The following is a 19,060-nucleotide window of genomic DNA, read 5'->3' as shown; positions in this document are numbered from 1 at the left end:
TACCACAGTCTACTCGGGTAGAAAAGTGTATGTCTGTGAAGCAGATGGGTACGTGATCACAATGCAATTCCCCATTTTTTATTCACATTTCATATGGTGAAATAAAGCAGTAGGGTAAATAAAACTGAGATATAAGTATTCTCACAGGAGTTGCATATGTAGGTTTTTAAGATTTAACTTTTGGCATGTGAATAGGACAATAATTTCTGTAAACAGCTAGTGACAGTGTTCGTATGTGCTTGTGGGACACACAATTTCTAGGAAAGAAGTTGAAAAAGTGAATGTTGCTATAAACCCTTAAGTCTTTCCATTAAGTCTCAATGTCTCAGAAACCCTTATGTCTACAAAGACACAAATTGCAGTGCTTTTGTAGCTAGAGGAAGATTTCATTGTATGAATATGTGCCTACCCGCACATGCATGTGAGTTCATGGCTGCATTTTGGACTCTGTGCCACAGGGAGGGGAAAGTAATAGAGAAAGGAACATGCAGGTTTTGAAAATATAAGCCTTTTTTTTTTTTTTTTCCTGCTGTTGAGAGTTCTAGTTTCTGAAAGCATTGTGGTTTATCCTGGAAAAAATGAAGTTTACACAAGTATATGCTTTGGAAACTTTGATTAAACAAGGTCTTGGTGCAAGACAGAAACAGTTCTGTATCGGCTGGAGTGTTTCATAGAGCTGGCGCTTGGCAGGAGGAGGAGAAATACTTATTTGCAGTTGGTAACAGGGAGATACAGGGTTTCCCCCCCACGCAAGCCAAAGTGGATAGATGCCCTCTAATTTCCTATGGGCTGTGCCAAGAAGGGTATTTATCACTGATTTAAAAGCATACAGAAAAATAAATGCAAGAGCTGTTTTTTCCCTTGAGTTTGCACAGAAAAAATAATTCAAGGCAAGCACTGTATGTTATAAGCAATATATTGGTCTGCATATGGCATTTCTTTTGTTGTAGATTACTAACCCAGAGGCCTGATCCTGCTGTCAGTGAAGTTAATGGCATGTTTCCTATTGATTTCAGGGAAAGGAGCAGACCACAACCTAATATGAGACAGGTGAAAGCTGCTCCTTTAGAAGGATGCTGCCCATTACGTTGAGGCCCTCAAATTATTTTTTCTAAGTGTCCTGGGAAAGGGAAGGCCATGAATTGTTCATATGATAAGTGTAATGAGGATTGTTTAAAAATGTAAATGTCTTTAACATTGCTGAACCGAAAATATAAAAGATTCTGCCAGTGCATGAAAGTGAAACTGGCTGAGAACAAAAGTGAAACCAACAGGCGACTTTCACTCCCCAGGCTGAGTGAAATACAGAAAAGTAAATCCTAAACAGGTGATGCTGGACAGTAAAATTGAATTTTTAAATTCTCTTTACTTTTATTACTGTAGAAAAGTGTTGCTAGTGATCTAGCTAAAGATTTCCCCTAAGATAAGTGTTTCCTTTTGACGGTATCTCTTAAAAAAGTCAGAATCAGTTAAAAATGCCTGGTTTTTTTCTTTACGATGTTAAGGGGCATCTCTACAGGTTACCCCCTTTTCCTTTTTCATGCGTTGCTTTAGAGGCTTGCAAGTCATTTACACTTAGTGTGCTGAGAGGAGCATGTACTAGAGCAGGACAGGGCTCACCTGGCTTTGCAAAGTATGGGTGACTGTAATCAGCAAGTTCCTAGAGAAGGAAAAAAAAAGTATCTCTAAAAATATATGAAAATGACAGTAGAATGTGTTTAATCTGTAAAACACATAAAAGTGAGAGACAGTGTGGCAAATGGGAGAGAGAGACATTCAGTTCTTCCTGCCCGGTCTAATAGGATCAGCAGGAGACAAAAGTACAGAAAAGTGGGCAAAGACCAAACAAAGCAACAGCAGAGGGTAAAAAAAAAGTGTAGGGTGCCATGGAGAAAGAGAGTGAATGGAGGAAAGAAATGGTTTAGATAAGTTAACATTGTGCAAAATGCTTCCTTGGTTCACATTTGTCAATGTCTAGGAAATTGGGTGGAAAAATAGATGTGTGGCAACAGTCTGCTAGGACCTAAGCAGTATGAGGAGGGTAAAATATGTGGAGGGAGAAGGGTAAAAGATGGAAGAAAAGATTTCAACACAGGCAGATTTTTTTTTTTTTTTTTTTTAAAAAAAGGCAGTTTAGTCATAAATACTACACCCAACAGTGCTGAGGCTTTCTGACCATGACTTACATTGATAATGCTTATTAAATGACAAACTGAAACAAGGGCTTTTCTGGAAATCTAGTACACTGTAAATTTGTACTTATTATCTTAACTTTTTTTTTTCCTCTCACATTTGTTTGAAAAAGCATAGAGGGAAAAAGGGCATAAAAATGGTGTACAGACAGTGATTTTAACTGGTAGTTTCCTTACAGGTGAGGGGAGGAGACAAAAGTGTCAAAACTACAGGCCTGTATAAATTCTGCAGCATCACAAATAAGTAGAAAATAACACAAATCACAGAAAAAGGAGTAAAGCAAACACCATATATATCTGAGAAGGTATTCAGCTTTTACAACAGGAGAAGGAAAAGTTGCCGTGGGAAGGAGTATCTCAGGACTCTGTCCCTCATGTAAATGGCTTTAAAAAAATTAACTTCAATATATGTAAAATATTTTTTTTTATTTTTTTAAAATAAGATCATGCCAATTGCAGATTTAAATGTTGTGAATGAGATGGAGCATGCAGCAGTATACAGGCCTCTAAGAAACAAAAACCAGGTCTGGAGAATCTGGTACTTCAATTGGCCGTGTATGGAGCTATTTTTTGACATGTGTACCTGACTTATCAAAAACAATTTTGAAAGCCCTAATTAGAATGAAATAGGAATTTTAAAAATGCTTTTCAGACCAAGAGATACAAATCCTTGTGAGGGCCGGATAATTTGAATGTACAGAAATGGGTTTAAGCATATAATAATTTTAACGTATTTTCTCTTATGTTATAGGGAGCGTGGCACAGCCCCTGTTCTGGACAGGACAGCCGTCCAAGGGAAGCGAGCATCACTCCTCAGGTAACGTGCTGTTACTGACAGCTTTCGAGACAGAGAGAAAATAGGTTTTCTGTTTGGATTAAATAATACCTGACCTTTTGGCCTTTTCTCTTTTGGAGTTTATTGACATTTCAGACAAACCCAAATATTTTTGTTTTATTTTGAGAGAGGTGAGAAGGCAAAGTGTTGTGAGGGAGGGAAGTTAATGCCAAGTCCTTCTGAAGGCCGGTTGGTTGCAGGAGAACAGCAGTGCCGATGGTTGTATACTGGATTTTCCCATTAAAAGATGCAAATGATAGGATATTATAGAAGGATAGATGTATTTGTGAGCTGTGGTGCGTGTTTCAGTTCAACTTATATTAGAATAGCAAATAAATTGGAAGTGGATGCTGTAATCTGTGGTTGGTCAAAGACAGGGCTAAAAAGTATAGTTCTTTCTAATTGTACGTGGCTTTATTTTGTTGACAAACATATTTGTTGTGGTAGCAATTAAAAATAGTCTGTTTTGATTAAGTTGAAGGAACGATACTTGTTTTCAAAGCATGCTGGTTAATTAAGCAAGAGTCAGTAAATGGCATAAGGCTATAGATAGGATGCTTTTTGAGCAAATGCAATTCCTTGAGGTCAAATTAGTCAATAAGTACAATTTTCTGATGTGGAAAGAGGCTATATTTCTGATATTTTATACTTCATGTAAGCTTATTATACACCAATAGAGAGAGGAGCTGTGTTAAAGTGTTGGGCTTGCTATTATATTACGGTACATCACTTGTTCTTTCTGTTTTGAATTGTTGATTCAACTCTGATAATTTAGACAAGAGAGAAATGTAAATTCTATTTACCAAATGGGTTGTTTGTAACATTTAAAAAAGAGATTAAAAATGTTTAGAAGTCTCTAAAATCTAGAATGTTGTTCTGTAGCTTTTTAAAAGGCAAAATTCTAAATAATAATATTTCCACTGGCAAAATAATATACAATATCTAAAACCAGCATAAACTGCTGTTAGAAGAGCTTTGAAATAAACAATATGTGAAGATAGGTACGCAGGATTTTGCAGGTTTTTTTCTTCCCCTAGTCTCCCTCCTTTTTGGCAAGGAAAACTGAAAGATTTCTTTTAAAAATAAAAGGAATAAACAAATACAATTAGAATGAAACATTAGGCTTGCTATTTGGTGAAATTTGTTTTCTTAGAAGTATTTAGGTTTTTAAATCTAAGTGCTGTGAAATAGTTCAGATCTCAAAGTTTGTGGGGAGAAAATGTTTCAGCATCTTTGTTCATAGCTGAGGAATCTATTTTAGAAGTCTATTTTCCCTGTTTGCAAAATACATTTTTATTAGATCTATGTATTTGGGTTAAGACTTACTTAAAATTACTTAATTAGGTTATACTGAAATTCTAAGAGATTTAAAAAGAAGGATTATGGTAATATGACAAAACATAACACTATTTTCATTGAAATTCTTAAATAAAGCCCTTTTAACATGCCAATTTTTAAAATCTATAAATTTGGGGTGTTAAAATAGTACAAAATTTAAAAAGGCCAAACTCATAATGGAATATATAATCCTGTACGAGTAAGCAGGGATTTTGTAGGTACATCTGGAACATGAGAGGAGGTCATTTACACCTTCAGTTTGTTTTTGAGCATTTCTCTTGTGGTATTGTCCTTTTTAAGTCTTCATTATCTATATGTAAAATACTTACAAAATCTTTGTGGTTGATTTGTAAAGAGAAAATGTAGAGAAAGAGGTAACAGTGTAGGTGCGCTAAGCTAGATGGCAATTGATTGTGTTTTCCCAGGAAATTTTGAAAAATATACCAAAGTAAAAATTGCTACAGTGAGGAATAAATTCAAAATAATTTTATTTGTGCCATTTGGAATAGCGTGGCTGTGAATTGTCTTTAAAAACCTCCTGTAAGTGTCTGAAAAACAGTACAACATAAAAAAGGCTTCCAATTGTGTTTTCTCTAGATAAAGCTATTGGCTTGTAGGCTGATTTAGGGGACAAGGTATTAAAAAATAAACTTTAAAAAAAGAGCTATATGTGTGCGTTTCTTATAGATACTTTTTTTTTTTTAAAAAAAAGAGAAACGTGTGTTTCTTTTCCTCTGTGTTGTTTATGGTCTGAAATAAATTTGTGGTGATTTATTTTTTAAAAATAAGCATTTGCAAGAAAAATCTGGCAGTAGGTTTGTTTTACTTGTCTTTTAATTTCAGAGAAATAGCAGAATGTTTCTGGATATTTGCATTTGTTTCAGGGGTTGGAGCATAAGCCAGATTTCTGTGTAGTCTGTCAAGCAGTTACACGTCTGAGCATGCTACAGTTTGTAGCACTACAAATTAGAGCCATTTGACTTGTATTTGCTGCACAAGGCTTTCATAAAAAATATTGCAAATAAAATAGACATATAGGGGAGAAGCTCTGTGTGCTTTCAAGGGCGTCTCGGGGTGCAGATACCAAGCTGTGGAGGGGGCTCGGGTGGGACCCGGTGAATTTTAGTTTGAGATGCTGCTTCTGCATGACTTGGGCTGTCTGCCCCCGACCCTCTCTTACTTTAAAAATGGATTCTGACTCTCTGGGTTATTTTTTAGTTTGCAGCGGGGTTAGTTGTATGCACATCATTTGCTACCTATTTTGAGAGAGGAGCTGAGAAAGTGCTGTGTTAGTCACACGTACCCTGAGAACCTACATGAACAGTATATGGGAGGGAGGACAAAACATGATAACGTGACTGAGTTTTCACATTATTTTCACTGCCGGATAACCCAGCATTTCCTGGTAACTTTGTCCCGAAGTTTTCTGGGAGTTGTAAGGCCATTTTTGAGTTAATTTACTTATTACAATTTGTCTTTTGAGACTTTTTTTTTTTTTTAAGAAAACAGACAAACAAAATAAAACCAACCCACAGTTGGAAAAAAGATGTTTCTTTCACCTGCTTTTTATTAGCTGGCGGGGAGCGGGCAATGAATACCACCGCGGCCAGTGACACACAGCAGTAGTTGGGACCAGACACGACGCTGCAGGAGCGCAGAAACCTGCCACAGCACCGGCGGGCCGGGCCCGGGCCGGGCGCTCGGAGCGAGCACCGCCGCCGGGCCGGGCCGGGCCGGGGCCGAAGGGCTGCCCTCCCTCCGCGGGCCGCGGCGGACCGGGCCGGGGCCCGGGGCGGCCTGGCGGCGCAGGGCCCACCGCGAGGAAGCGGGGGCGAAGGGCGGGGGGGCCGGCGGCTGCGGAGGCGCCTCGGCGCCGCAGAGGGTTAACGGCGGCGGGGCCGGGCAGGCTGGGAGTTGTAGGCGCCGCGGCATGCCGGGAGCTGTCGTAAACGCCGCCGCGGCGCCCGTCCGGCATGGCGGGCCGCCTCTCTCTCCAGGCGGGAGCGCGGCCCGGCCGGCCGCCCCTGGCCCGCCTGTTCTCAGCTGCCGTGCCGGGGCGGCCCGTGTCCGCCGGGCCTGGCCGGTGCAGCTGGAGGAGCGCTGGCTTTATCCCCGCTCCGTGAGGACCAGCCCCGCGGCGCCGGCGCGGCCCAGCCAGGACACCCGCCTCAGGCGCCGGCAGGTCAGTGCCGGGTTGTCCCTCTCCCCCAGAGCCGGCCAGGCCGGGTGTCTCCGGCTCGCCCTGGCCTGCGCTGGTGCCGGCGGAGGCGCTGGCCCGCCGTGCCCGCTGGGGAGCGGGTGAGGACCGGGCGGCTGGGCCCCCTCGGTCACCGGCCCGCGAGTGAGCTCCCCGCGGCCGGACGCGGCTGCCGCTCGGGGTGGTGCGGGCGCGGGATCAGGCCGAAAGCCGGCCCGGGGCGCTCGCCAGCGGGCTCGCCCAAAGGCTCTTCCTCCCGAGGAGGGACTTTGCTTTTGTTCAGCTGCAAACGCGGGTCGTCTGCACAGCTCCGGCTCGGAGCTCTGCGTCCCCGGGGCCGCACCTGCGGCTGCTCGGGGCCCGGCCCAGGCGCTGCCTCGTGGGCTCCGCGTGCGCCCCGTTTGGCTTCCGCTTTCTGGCGAGCTCTGCATCAAAACCAGGAGCCGGGCGTTCCCCTGGTCTCCTCCGGGAGCCAGCGCGCTCGGGTAGCGGACACTTGCAAGTGGCAGGAGAGGTCTCAGCTTTTATCTACAAGGTGTGTTGTGTTTGGTGGCTTTTTTGTTTTTTTTCCTTTTTTTTTTTTTTTTTTTTTTTGGTAGTGTGAAAAGGAAGAATTAAGATGCATGAAGCTGCTGGCATATGTTGAAGTTACGGAGGGACAAACCCACGAAGCTAACAGGAGTTAGTAGTCTACTTGATAGGAAGGTGTCTTCTCTGAGGACAAAGCGGAAAGGGAAGAAAAAGAGAGGAAAAATATCACGTTAATTTAATTTATGCTAATAGTGGGCCCAAAGTGCAAAATCAGCTTCTTGTTAAACATTCTGAATGGCTTAAAGCAGTTTGTTAATTAGCTGGAGATACATTCTTTTATAAATTAGTCAGTGTGAAGTAAATTGGGTAGATTTTGTTTGTTTATCCTCCTTAACTTTGGAAGGCAAATGTTGAAAGATAGTGGTGCCATGCATCAGTAGTTAACTGCATATAGAGCTGAGAATGCTTAATCATCTCATGGGAATGGAATGGGAAAGGTTCTCGTTAGGTGTTTTCTTTTTCTTGGTAATAGCAATCCTCTTGAAATGCAGAAGAAACCATAATTTATTAGTTAACTAATAAATGAAGGTATGGAAAGAAAGTAACACTGTTGATATGAAACAAGAAAAGGAAATATGCCATAATAAGTTTGTTTTCTGTTGCACACGTTACAGTTTGGTGAGGAGGTATATGAGGAGCTCTACAAACACTTGTGTATTTGTGTCAGAAGGCAAATCAGATTTTTCCGAATGATCATTACCTGAAATACAGTCCTTAAAGTATATGCAGGTAGGTATAATACTCAGTAGAAAGGTGGCAAAGAAATGAAAAAAAAATGAAGGAAGGTGTTGTTCTAGTACTTAATAAATTATTGGGGTAGACACAAAAAAGAGATAAGTGTCCAAGTGTCTGCTTTGTAACCCCTGGTGATTTGGACTTGCAGAGTTAAACTGCCGAAGATGACGTGAGATACAAAATCAGCAAGTCCAGAATAAAATAAAATACAGACCTTCAAGACAAGGAAAATGCATATAATCCATTGTAATGTGTTTTTAAACTTACTAGTGTATGGGCCACTCTGTTCCCATCTGAGAAGATCCATTCGTTTTCCAGTTTTTCAATGGGACTTTAATTTTACTGGATTCTATTTTCTTATTTCAGTGGCAATGGGAGTGCATTAGCACAATAAATACAATATATCCCCTTTCCAAAATGTACGGTCTAACTTTAAATAACATATAAGTAGTGAAAACTACATGTGAAGGGTGCCAAATAGTTGAGGGTACCAAATGGAAGGACAAGACTTGTAATACAGATGATCTAATCTAATAACCATAATACACTTAGCTGTAGAGCAGTTTTTGAAGGGCAAACTAAAAGACAGAAAAATGAAAAGTGGGGTGAAATGCAGTGTAGTTTTAGCAGTGCCAGATTACCTTGTTATCTTATGCTAGGATTTTCTACACCTGGGTAATACACTAAATCTAATATGTTTCATTGTCAGGAAAGAATTTGTAATTGTACCATGTGAGAAAACTATGTAAAATGGAGAAAATTTGGATTAATTACCTTGTGAGGTCACTTGGGAATGCACTGATAGATAATAGGTGGAAAGAGAATGTACCAATGGAAAGGAGGCTGCAAACTGAATTTTTCAAAGACTATATTTTAAATTATTTGATTTTTTTTTGCCAGTGACACTAGTGAAAAAGAACTGTGGTGATGAAATCTTACGACCCAAAACTGGTGGACTGTATCAATAGAAAGGAGGATTGAAATATCTGTGTACCAACAAGATGAATCAAAACTCAGGTTAATAGAATTAAATGAGAGTTAGGGATGCAAATAGGAGCTAATCACAATTTATTCTAGAAGAGCTCATAACTTCAGTGACGAATTGGTAGTCTGTGTAGTACTCAGCAGCAGAATGATAGCATACTGCTATGTGACGTGGCTGAGAAAATAATGAAAAAAAAGATGGTGTCCTATTAGGGAAGGGATTTCCATTATGTACAGAAAACATTGGTATCAAAGCATACGGTGTTAGTGAGACCTTGTCTGTAGCCCAACTGTCACCCATGTTCAGATAAATGGATTCAAGCAGATAGAACAGATGCAGAAAAAAAACCACATGCATGTTCAGGGGAATAGAAAGACTGTGTATGGAAAGACACAAAAGTGACAATTACACAGTTTTCATATAGGGAAGGGAAATAATTGTGTAAGGTTGAGATTAGTGCAAACAAACAAAATGAATGCATATAAAGGGGATAATGGACACAGTGTGCTGGAAATTACCGGAAAAGTTCTAACTATCAGACCATCAGTATTCTGGCGTGGTTTCAAATGAGAAAGAAGTTTAAGTTTGGTTATATTTGCTATCAGCTGCTGATCACCTGCACACTCTGAATTGTGCTGGCGGAAGAGAAGCGATGTTCTGCGCCTCACTGGCTTTAACACTGGGAGCAGACAAACTGCACGGTTTGGCCACTGTGGCTGAAGGTGTCCTCACACAGTGCGGCCTGACTTCTTGTCCGTGCATGGGCTAGTCGTAGAAGTCTTCGTGGAACAGTTTTTAGGAAAGTTTTTTCAGTGAAAAACCCAACATCATTTAGGGCAAGACAACGTTGCCTTCTGAAATGTGTGTATAATCAGCTCCCTTGGGATGTTAACTGAGACCTTGTATCTGTTTTCTGCCTTTTAGTCTATATAGTTTTTACATATAGCACTGAAGAATTAACAGAAGAACCTTAAAATTGAAGAACATTGCTTTCCAGCAAGGTTACCATACTCTAGGCAGACATTTTAGGTTTTAATTGGCATTTTTGCTATTTGGGAAATTTCCACAAAATGGGGAGACGAACAATCATTGCTCAGCCATCTGTTTTAATTTTATTTTTCAGTCCACAGCTGTCACATGTTATTCGAAGAGAAGGAGTTTGGGGCTAACTTCCCATTCAGTGGTCAATAGAAAATTAAGTGATGGAATCAATCTAACCATCAATATATGCATTAAGTGCTACCAGTGGTACTTTTGCTAGTTGCTGAAGCAGAAGAGTAAATGGATTATAAGGATTAAACTTCCTTCATCCTCCTAGAGGTGAACAAGTCATGTGAAAATGGAAGGCTCATTTGGTAGGACACGGTATGAAAGACTTGGAAGACAAAAAAAAGAAATATATATTATCTCTAAATGGTTTCTTGCACTTTTTTTTCTATAATAGATGGTAGGATGTGAGCTGCAGACAGAATCTTGAAGCTTACAGGGCAGAAATGTGACCATAAAGTGATTCTGAGTATGGAATGAAACACACTTGATCATTATTTAACTTGGATTCCTGAAAAATATTTTTCTCTTCCATCGTAAGTCTGATTCCATAAAAATAGCAGATGCTCTCTCATGTTCTTTTCTTGACCTTTTTGAATTGGAAGTAAGTCGCTGAAGTGGTGGGCATACAGTGTTAATACTACAGCAAAGGAAAATTTTCTGACCTGATTTGCCCATGTCATCCGACAAGGTTTTTGGCTGCAAAAAGAGGGACTTCCACTAGTGTCACCAGTTTTTCATTCTCTTGTGCTGTATTACACCTCTTGAAATACTACTGATAGAGGAGCAAAGTTATGGGAGTGAGAAGCATTCACATGGTAAGGTTGATAACTACATCTGCATGATTCAATAACAAAAGCAAACCAGCTAATATTTTAATATTACACAAAAATAAGATATTAGCGCTGTTATTAAGAGTAAGACTAATCCATTCTTTTGCTGCTTTTATATAAACTAGTTTGGGAGGAATGCGTACATGTGTGTACCCACACACATATGTATATGGACACATACACCTACACTGCTGCGTATGCTGGCTGATGAGTAAAAATAGCAGAGGATCAATATATGAAAGTACTGGGAACTTACACACTGAAAAAAATCAAAATATACCAGAGCTTGGTTTGGTAGCAGTAGACTGGGGAAGGGATGGTTCACTGCAGCTGCATTTTTTGGGTTGATTCTTTTTTAATTGTTGTTGTTTGTTTGTTTTTAATTATTATTTGTAGGAATGCTTTGGAGCCAGGTCATCACTGCTGTAAATCTTGATATTGTCTTTGATGTCTCCAGAAGGATAGTGATTTACGTAGACCCCCTGCATAGATGGCCTTCTGGGTGGGGACATTATTATAGTGTCTTTTGTCTTACATCATTTACTTCCTCTGGTTCCCAGAAAGAAAAAACAGTCAAACGAGAGGTACAAAAGCTGTTGGCTATTTGTAGCATCTGCTGTCTTTATGGAATCAGACTTACGATGGAAGAGAAACAGCTTTTGTACCAACTGTGCGACTACTTTAGAGGTACTGAGCTTTTTTTTTTTTCCTATGGAAGGAGCTTATAAGCTGTTGGGTTTTGTTGTTATAGCTGCATCTATAGGAATAGAAATAGCAAGTGGAGAAACTGAAATTTTTGCATTCCCCTGTTCTCTCTCCAACTTGGGAAAAGATGGGTATGAGATAAGTGTGCGTGTTGGAAGAACTGTTCCTGTTCGGGCAGGGAGAGGGCAGTGCCACGTTGCCGAAGCTGATGATTAGGGCAACCAGGGATCCAAATCCTTGTTGTAATGGGGAGCAGTATACAGTCCTGGGAATGACTGAATCTCCCAGGGTGTTTTTAAAATGCCATGTTTAATGGTTAAAACTTCAATGGCAAAACTCTTCAAGAAGTCTGGAAGCTGGGTGTTATTTAAAGAATTACGGAGAATTTGAAGAAAAAAATATGGAAGTATAATTGGGTATTAAAGATAGGAAACTGAGATTTTTTTTTTTTTTCTCTCAACTTCTGTCCCTGGTAGAGTCCTAGTTGAAATCTCTCACATTTTCTCACGTGCTGATACATCATACTTAATGGGCATTTTTCTAAGCATAATTCATGTTTGTGAAACACTGGGAGTGGCCCAGACAAAGTCTTCTAGAAGTACCAGATTATGGCATGGGCACCAGAAGTCTCTGGCAAGTGGATCTTTGAGGAGACACACGCAGAAGATCTTTTTAAAAAGAATGTGATGGCAAAGCTAGCCCACGGGGATATGGAAGAGGTGAAGTAGTTACGTGGAAGAGAGGGAATGTTGCGTGATTCCTGTCTCGTGGATATGAACCAGCTTGTGCTAGGCGGGCTCCCTCAGGGACAATAGATGCATTGGAGGGGGTGGAGGGAGGGCTATAGACACAATCTCACATTCAATATACTCCACAAAAGGATGCAATGAAAGAGAGCTGAGTGTATATAATACAGTGCAGTGGATGAACAATAGGTTATAGATGAGGAGACAAAGGTTTATTATCAAATGTAGTCCATCATGCGCGTCTGAAAGTGAATACATCATGCAAGGTGACACTGAGCGTTGGCAGTGGCATGAGGGACACACATTCCTGAACTTTGTTCATTTTATCTGGACAAGCATCTGTATTGCTTAGCTACAGTTACAAAACTAGGTAGCAGAGACATCAAGGATGAAGCAATGAGAACACAGAATTTTGTTTCTACAGATGATATTTTCAGCTCAAAATCAATACATTTCAGTGGGCTGTAGGATTGAAGAAGGTTAATCTTCTGTTGCCATGGCCCATGTTGTGTCTCTCCATTAAACACATGCTGCACTTGAATTGGTGGCATGCACAACTATTAGAATTTTTTTTGAGAAGTACTTGATTTCCAGCATTGCTCGTGATTAACCCCCTCCCACCTTTACATGCATGTCCTACTCAAGCCTTTCCTTGGTTTGCACGATGAGAGGATCTGGAGCTCCCCATTGTAATAACTTCTTAGAACTCTACATGGGGAATGGCAACAAAAAGAGGAATTTTGAGTTTTTACAAGAGACTCACCTGTTAATCTGTAGTAGGTAAAAGTGAAAAATCCCTGTATGAAATAATAGAAGTTTGTAGTGCCATTTGCATTGTTTCCTGTTCTTAAGGAGAAATGATTGGACCTTCTCATGAAGAGCAGTGTGCATCTGTGTGGCGTGTTAAATTTAACACTCTGTGAACTCAACTAGTTAATATGCCAACTACTGTATTGCTTTAGGTTCTACTTAGCTTCCATTGCCACATTTGCCTGGAATCATTTGTAGTTGAGAAATGTGGGACTTTAATCCCTGAAACAGGCAGGACAGGTTGCAGATGCCCAAGGTTTATTCAAGAAACAAGGACTGGATAGCTGTTACACAGTGTAGTGTGGTAATCTAAAGTGCCTGGATGACTCCTTTCAAAGCTAAGACTTGTGTTGCAAAGCTGACTTGTATTGGCAGGTGCCTGTCCTCATAGAAACTGCAGTCAGAAATGTGCAATTGCTGGATTAGAGACACGGAAATCAAAATTTGTATTTGCTTGCTTATTTATTATTGCACTTAATGGTACCAGTTCCATCCCTTTCTCTCAACCTGCTGCTGTCTGGCTCACTTGCACCTGTAAGCTCTGCAGAGCAGGGACGAGCAGCTCTTTTGTGGTTACTGAGTGCCTGGGTGAGTTGGGTGCCCCTTCATGAGTGCTGAGGTGCCTTGTGTTAGGCCCACAGGAGTCCTGGAAGGGCTGAGAGCCAGCGAGCTGTTGAGGCACAGGTCTAAAACATAGACCCCAAAAGCCTGCTTGCTTGGGAGCACACCAGGAGTGAGGAGGGTTACATAAATACCTGCTTCCAGACGTGACGAAAGACACACACTTAAGATTTATGTGTGGGATGGAGCTGGCAATGTCTCCCCCAGCCCCTCCAGACCTGCTGGCTTCCCCTCCCATCGTTGCAGCTGATGGAAAACCAGTTATTCTGCGTACTGTGCAACAGCTTCAACCAAGAGCACCTCGCCCAGCATGTATCTGTGCCGTGCTTTTAAGACACTTTGCTAGTGCAAGGCCTGTCAGGCAGAGGAGGGAAATCTGAGTTCCTGGGTCAGTGCTAAATAGTGTGTAGGCTCGGAGAGGTACCAACACCCCTGCAAGGGGATGGAGTAGTTGCCTAAGAAAAGGCTGAGGATTGGGAATTCCACATGAAGTATCTTGCCTCACCCCAGCATGAGGATCCACTGCTGTTTGAGGTGTCTTGAGAGATTTATTGGCATGTCGAACTGGTTCCTGTAGAGTTCTTCACTTAGCAGGATGGACGGTGTAGATCCCATTCTTCTTTTTGCCTTCAGTGTACACTGAGGCAGGATGTCTTAATTTGGGGCTGTGGATTTAGGCAAAAGACACACTGTGGTGCTCAGCACTGCAACAGCCAGACCCTTTATTGCATTTGGCCTCACTGCAATAAGTGTGAGTAATGTGGTAAGAGAGGCATGAGAGCAGAATGACTGTACAGGAGGGAGAGCTGCACTTGACTCGCAAGAATGAAAAACATATTTGTAAAAGGATTAAATTAGCACTGGGTACAAGAATGCCATTTAATGAAACAAATGACTACACCTCTTCCCAGTGGCAGGAAAAAGTGTGACACATCACAGATAACCAGCAGTCCCCCATCCTGTTCTCAGGGTTGCTGCGGAGCAGACAGCACTGCCGGCTGAGCTGGCCAGGCTGGCGTGAGGAGTGGATCCCAGCGCTGAGGCCCCCGGCCATGCCTTGCTGTACACACAGTGAGTGGCTGCCTGTGGTTCCTGGCTGTGGAGCTCGGAGGGAGAGGAGGTGTCTTTTTCAGGTAGTGGGAGAGCAGGGCAGGAGGGAAGATGTACACCTGAGACGTGAGAATGTGGTCTCGCTGAGATGTGTGATTGCTTGTGAGGTACTTGTGGCAGCAAAATCATGGAAAAATTTAATAATAAAAAATGAATCACTCTTCTTATTGGATGCTCTTTTACCCTGTATTTGTAGTATTTTATTTCTCCTTTCTGCTATATTTTTGCCTTCTTTATGTCTCATTTTGATATCTTCCTCTCTGTAGTTCTATGTCCTTATTGTTTGTTCATTTTTATTTACTGTTGCTTTTTTTACTCAAGCATGTCTTCACTCCTTTAGCTTTTCTGAATACTTTCCCTTTTGTCTCTCTTGTGATCTGCCATACAGTTTGGCCACCTTCCATGCGATGGAGCAATGTAGCTGGGTTGCGGGTTGACTTAAGATTGCATCACCACCCTGAAGCAGATTGCACCTGCAGTCGTCTGGAACTGACTACATGCCCGAACTGATAAAAGATGCTGTGGGAATGTGGATCTCTGGGACCTTGGCAAGGTATCCACATGTACATGTCCCTGCATGTTGATGTGTACGTTCAAAATGTCTGTCAGTCCCATCAGCTCAGCCGACTGGGTGCTCCTTTAGGCTTTGTAGCAGCTTATGGGAAATGGGAACAGACCTGCAAAGCTCATGGGAAGACCAGGATTAACCCTAAAAAGGAGGATAAGTCTGTTGCCCAGCAATGTGTGATGACCATAAGCAAGAGATCCAAAACCCCTCACTTGACCTTTGTATAATTCTTTCCCTTCCAGTGAGCCCCTTTCCCTCCCTGTGACTCATCATCTTCTAAATGTAGACTGTAAGCTTCTCAGAGGACTGCCTTTCTCTCTGAACAGAGGAGCATAAAAAATAGCAACACCATTGAATAACCAGTATTATTTTTTAACACAAAAAACTTGAGGACTGCCTTGCTGTATCTGTGCTTCTCTGTCAAGGGATTTATCAGAACAGCAGAGCAGGTTCTGTCCTGACCTATAACAAGAAGGTTGTTCAGACAAGAGGTCTCAGGAGCAGCACAGCTGCAGTACTGTGGGCAGTGGATGTGATTGTAAAAGATAGGTTGGCTCTGACAAAGGCCAACGAATCTTCATAGCACCCACGTACTTCCTTCCTTATTTCTGACCCGTTTGTAACCAGCAGCTTCCTTGTGGTAACTGCAGTGTGGGTTACATGGACATCCAGTCAGAAGTTGTCTGCTCCCTTCAGCAGTTGCCCAACACCCGTCTCCTTTCCTCCGGTCTCTGCTGTGTGTCCAGCTGCCCAGCACACTTCTGTTTTCGATACCTGGTGATCCTGGTGATCATACTGTTACCTTCTGTCCCTCATTGCAGCTCTTGTTTTGTCTTTGACATGTAGCAGATATCTTACTAGAGCCAAACTGGTTCTTTTTTCGCTTTTCAGATGCTTTTGTCATATCCCATCTCTCTATTGCCTGGTCCTCTGGAAGATGAAAGAGTGAGAATCAGTGGTGTGTTGTTATCCTGCAAACAGCGCAAGAAGTGCTTTGAGGGCCAATGGAAGAAATAGTGCGTTGTGGCCACAGCAAGCACGTGCTTTTTCTAACTATGTAGAGTTGCACTATGATCCCAAGGAGGAGTGATGCTTGAACCTCCCTCTGATTACCTGTGTGCTTTTCTTTTACTGTAACAGCATTGTTTCTTTCCAACACACACATCTTCATGCAAAAATGCCAAGATTCTCCATGCAGATTAAAGTATGTTTACAAATTAAGGAACAGCTGGTATGGAACAAAAGGAAAATTAAATTATCCCAGCAGTTTTGCACTTCCCTGTAATAAAGTCCTATCTGTGGCAGGTGTTGTGCAAGATACACACTCCATGAGGCCTATGAGATTTTTCCTTATGTGAAGACTTCAGGAACTAGCCCTAGGAAATCACGCTGTTAGGTGGCTCTTTTGGGAAGAAGCAGAAAGAAAACCTGGTGAGAGCTTGGTCCTCTGTGTGTCACCTTTCACAATTGAGTGACTGACAAACAAAAGGAAAAAAAGGTGAGCTAAATCACCATGAGAATGGGTGCCTCCTGTTGTGGAATAGAATGAAATCCAGTTATATGCTCCCTCCCATTATATCTGATACAACTGCTGTATCATAAAGATTAACATCTAAAAATCAACTGTAAACCTGTAGGTCTGCCAATAAGACGACTTGACAAATTTTTCATTGCAAAGTGTATGATAGTTTCATGCCTTTAATGGGCATCACCACAGTGTGTTGTTGAATGCGAGTTTGAATCCCACTATGAATTTGTTTTGCACAGTACATTATGAACAGAAACCTTTGATTTCTATTAATTATGTATCTTTGAGTGAAAAGCTATTGTGTGTGTATATATATTTAATAACAGGAAATGTGACATTTATTTTTCTTAAAGTAATAAACCAGATAAACCTATGAAAGCACTTTTTCATTTAATTTGCTTGGTCTTTTTTTACCTTAGTGTAAATGAAAGATCATTAAGCACAGTCTCGTGTATCTTGGGACACACAGCTCATTGCATCAGGTAGTTGATGTCATACAAAAATGTCTTGTTTCTAAATAAGAGCTTTGAGGTTACAGTCGTCTTTGTAACTGCGTCCACATGGTGCCATAATCTGATTGGGACCTCCAAGTGCAACACTTGGGGCACTAGTCACCTGTTGCATTGAGAGTAGTGCCTAATACAAGATCTTTCCAAACTCTGCAAAACATAATCCCTGAGCTGAGGAGCTCGCGCCCTATGAACAAGCAGCAGGCAAAGGTTATGGAACGTGGAGTGGGACTGGGAGCGAGACATTGTAGATGGCTTGTAAATCTATTCAGTTTACAGTAAGCGGGATCTGCAAAAGGAAGCTGGATCTGAAGTGTGCCGAGATCTGGCAGGTGATGTCCTGGAGGCTGCAGCCAGCATCAATGTGGCATGTGGGAAGTAAGGTAGAGAAGGGGATGAGGGGAGCTGGCAAACTGCCGCAGCCTGGCAGCAGCACTTTCACAGAGGGAAGGAGAGCATGGAAAACTGGAGGTTCCTGAAAACCGGCTGGTGGCAAAATGACATGTAGGGAGTATGAGTGCCACCAGATTGGCTCTCCAGCTGCTGATACAGCCACTGAGTGAGTGAGCGAAGAGCAACCCAGCAGCACTGGATGAGGAGGATCAACTGTGACTGTTCTGGTTTCAGCTCTCCCAGGTGTCAGAGCAGCACAGAAAGGAGATGAATTCTGAAGCAGAGTGGTGCTTTGGTAGAGCTTGGAGATCTGCAGCAGTAGGGGCTGGAATTAGGTATGACCTGTTTTCCAAGGAAGGGGAGAAAGGAAAGCCAACATATGAAACTACCCTTCATGCTACCTGTTGTAAACAACTTCAATGGGTCTGGGTCTCCAAAAGCCTAATCTAAAGATCATTTCTTGCTGCTTGCAATGAGGTTGTTGTCAAATCATATAAAAGGCTTGCTTTCTAGAAAAAATACTTTGACACCAGGAGTTACAGAAGTCCACCTTTAAAAACAGCAGGCCCCTTCACCTGCCCTGCTGCTGGACTGTTCTGGCGTTTTGTTTGACACACACGTTGCACCAAGTCACTTGATTTTCCATCTTCCTCAGCCACTCCTGTCCTTTTAGCCCATTCAGGCAGGACACCTCAACCACGGGCTATTTCAGGGCTTCAGCCTCCCACAGCCCCCTGTGTCCCATCTCCCCACTGCCCCCAGGCTGGTGTCTGTGAGAAAGGAGGAGAAACCCCAGGCCTGTACGTGGGCTGTGGGCTGCATGGCCCCAGCAGGTGGTGGAGATGGAGCAGAAGACAGCAGAGCTTTGGGCTCTTCTCTGCCACCATGGGAAGAGCCACCAAGGCGGGGGGTGATTTCGGGAGTGTTTCCTACACTCCTCCATGTCCAGGACTTCCCAACCCATCGCGCGTGGGGCCGTGGGGACCAGGCCTTGGCTAAGGGGCTGGGGAAGGGCAGTGGGGAGGGAAGGGCACGTCCAGGCACGGCGGCTCGGGGCCAGACGCCTCAGCCTCGGCATGAGCGCTCCTGCGGCCCCCCAGCCCCCCGTGCCGATCGCAGCGCGGGGGCGCCCCGTGGGGGAGGGGAACCGTAGGACGCACTCGGGTGTGGGGCGGAGCCTGGGCATTTTATGAATGGGCTCATATGACGTCATTGGGGCGGGAAGAGAGGCTCCGTCTTTCACCAATCCTGCGAGACATCCGGGAGGCACGGCCAATCGAAGCACGGCTGCCGGGTGACGGCCATCCTCGTCGACCA

General features: G+C 42.6%; 1 long non-coding RNA gene across 1 annotated transcript; it reads left to right on the top strand.

Annotated features, from left to right (window-relative positions):
• The first annotated feature begins 6,329 nt into the window (after positions 1-6,329).
• LOC135989561 (uncharacterized) lies at positions 6,330-17,215 on the top strand. The gene is made up of 3 exons (XR_010606323.1): positions 6,330-6,547; positions 15,134-15,298; positions 16,205-17,215. It is a non-coding gene; the product is annotated as an uncharacterized LOC135989561 (long non-coding RNA).
• The last annotated feature ends 1,845 nt before the right edge of the window (positions 17,216-19,060 follow it).

This window comes from Caloenas nicobarica, chromosome 5, assembly GCF_036013445.1.
Source record: "Caloenas nicobarica isolate bCalNic1 chromosome 5, bCalNic1.hap1, whole genome shotgun sequence".
Taxonomy (NCBI): domain Eukaryota; kingdom Metazoa; phylum Chordata; class Aves; order Columbiformes; family Columbidae; genus Caloenas; species Caloenas nicobarica.
Note: the sequence above shows the minus strand (reverse complement) of the source record. Positions and strands in the feature narration are given on the sequence as shown.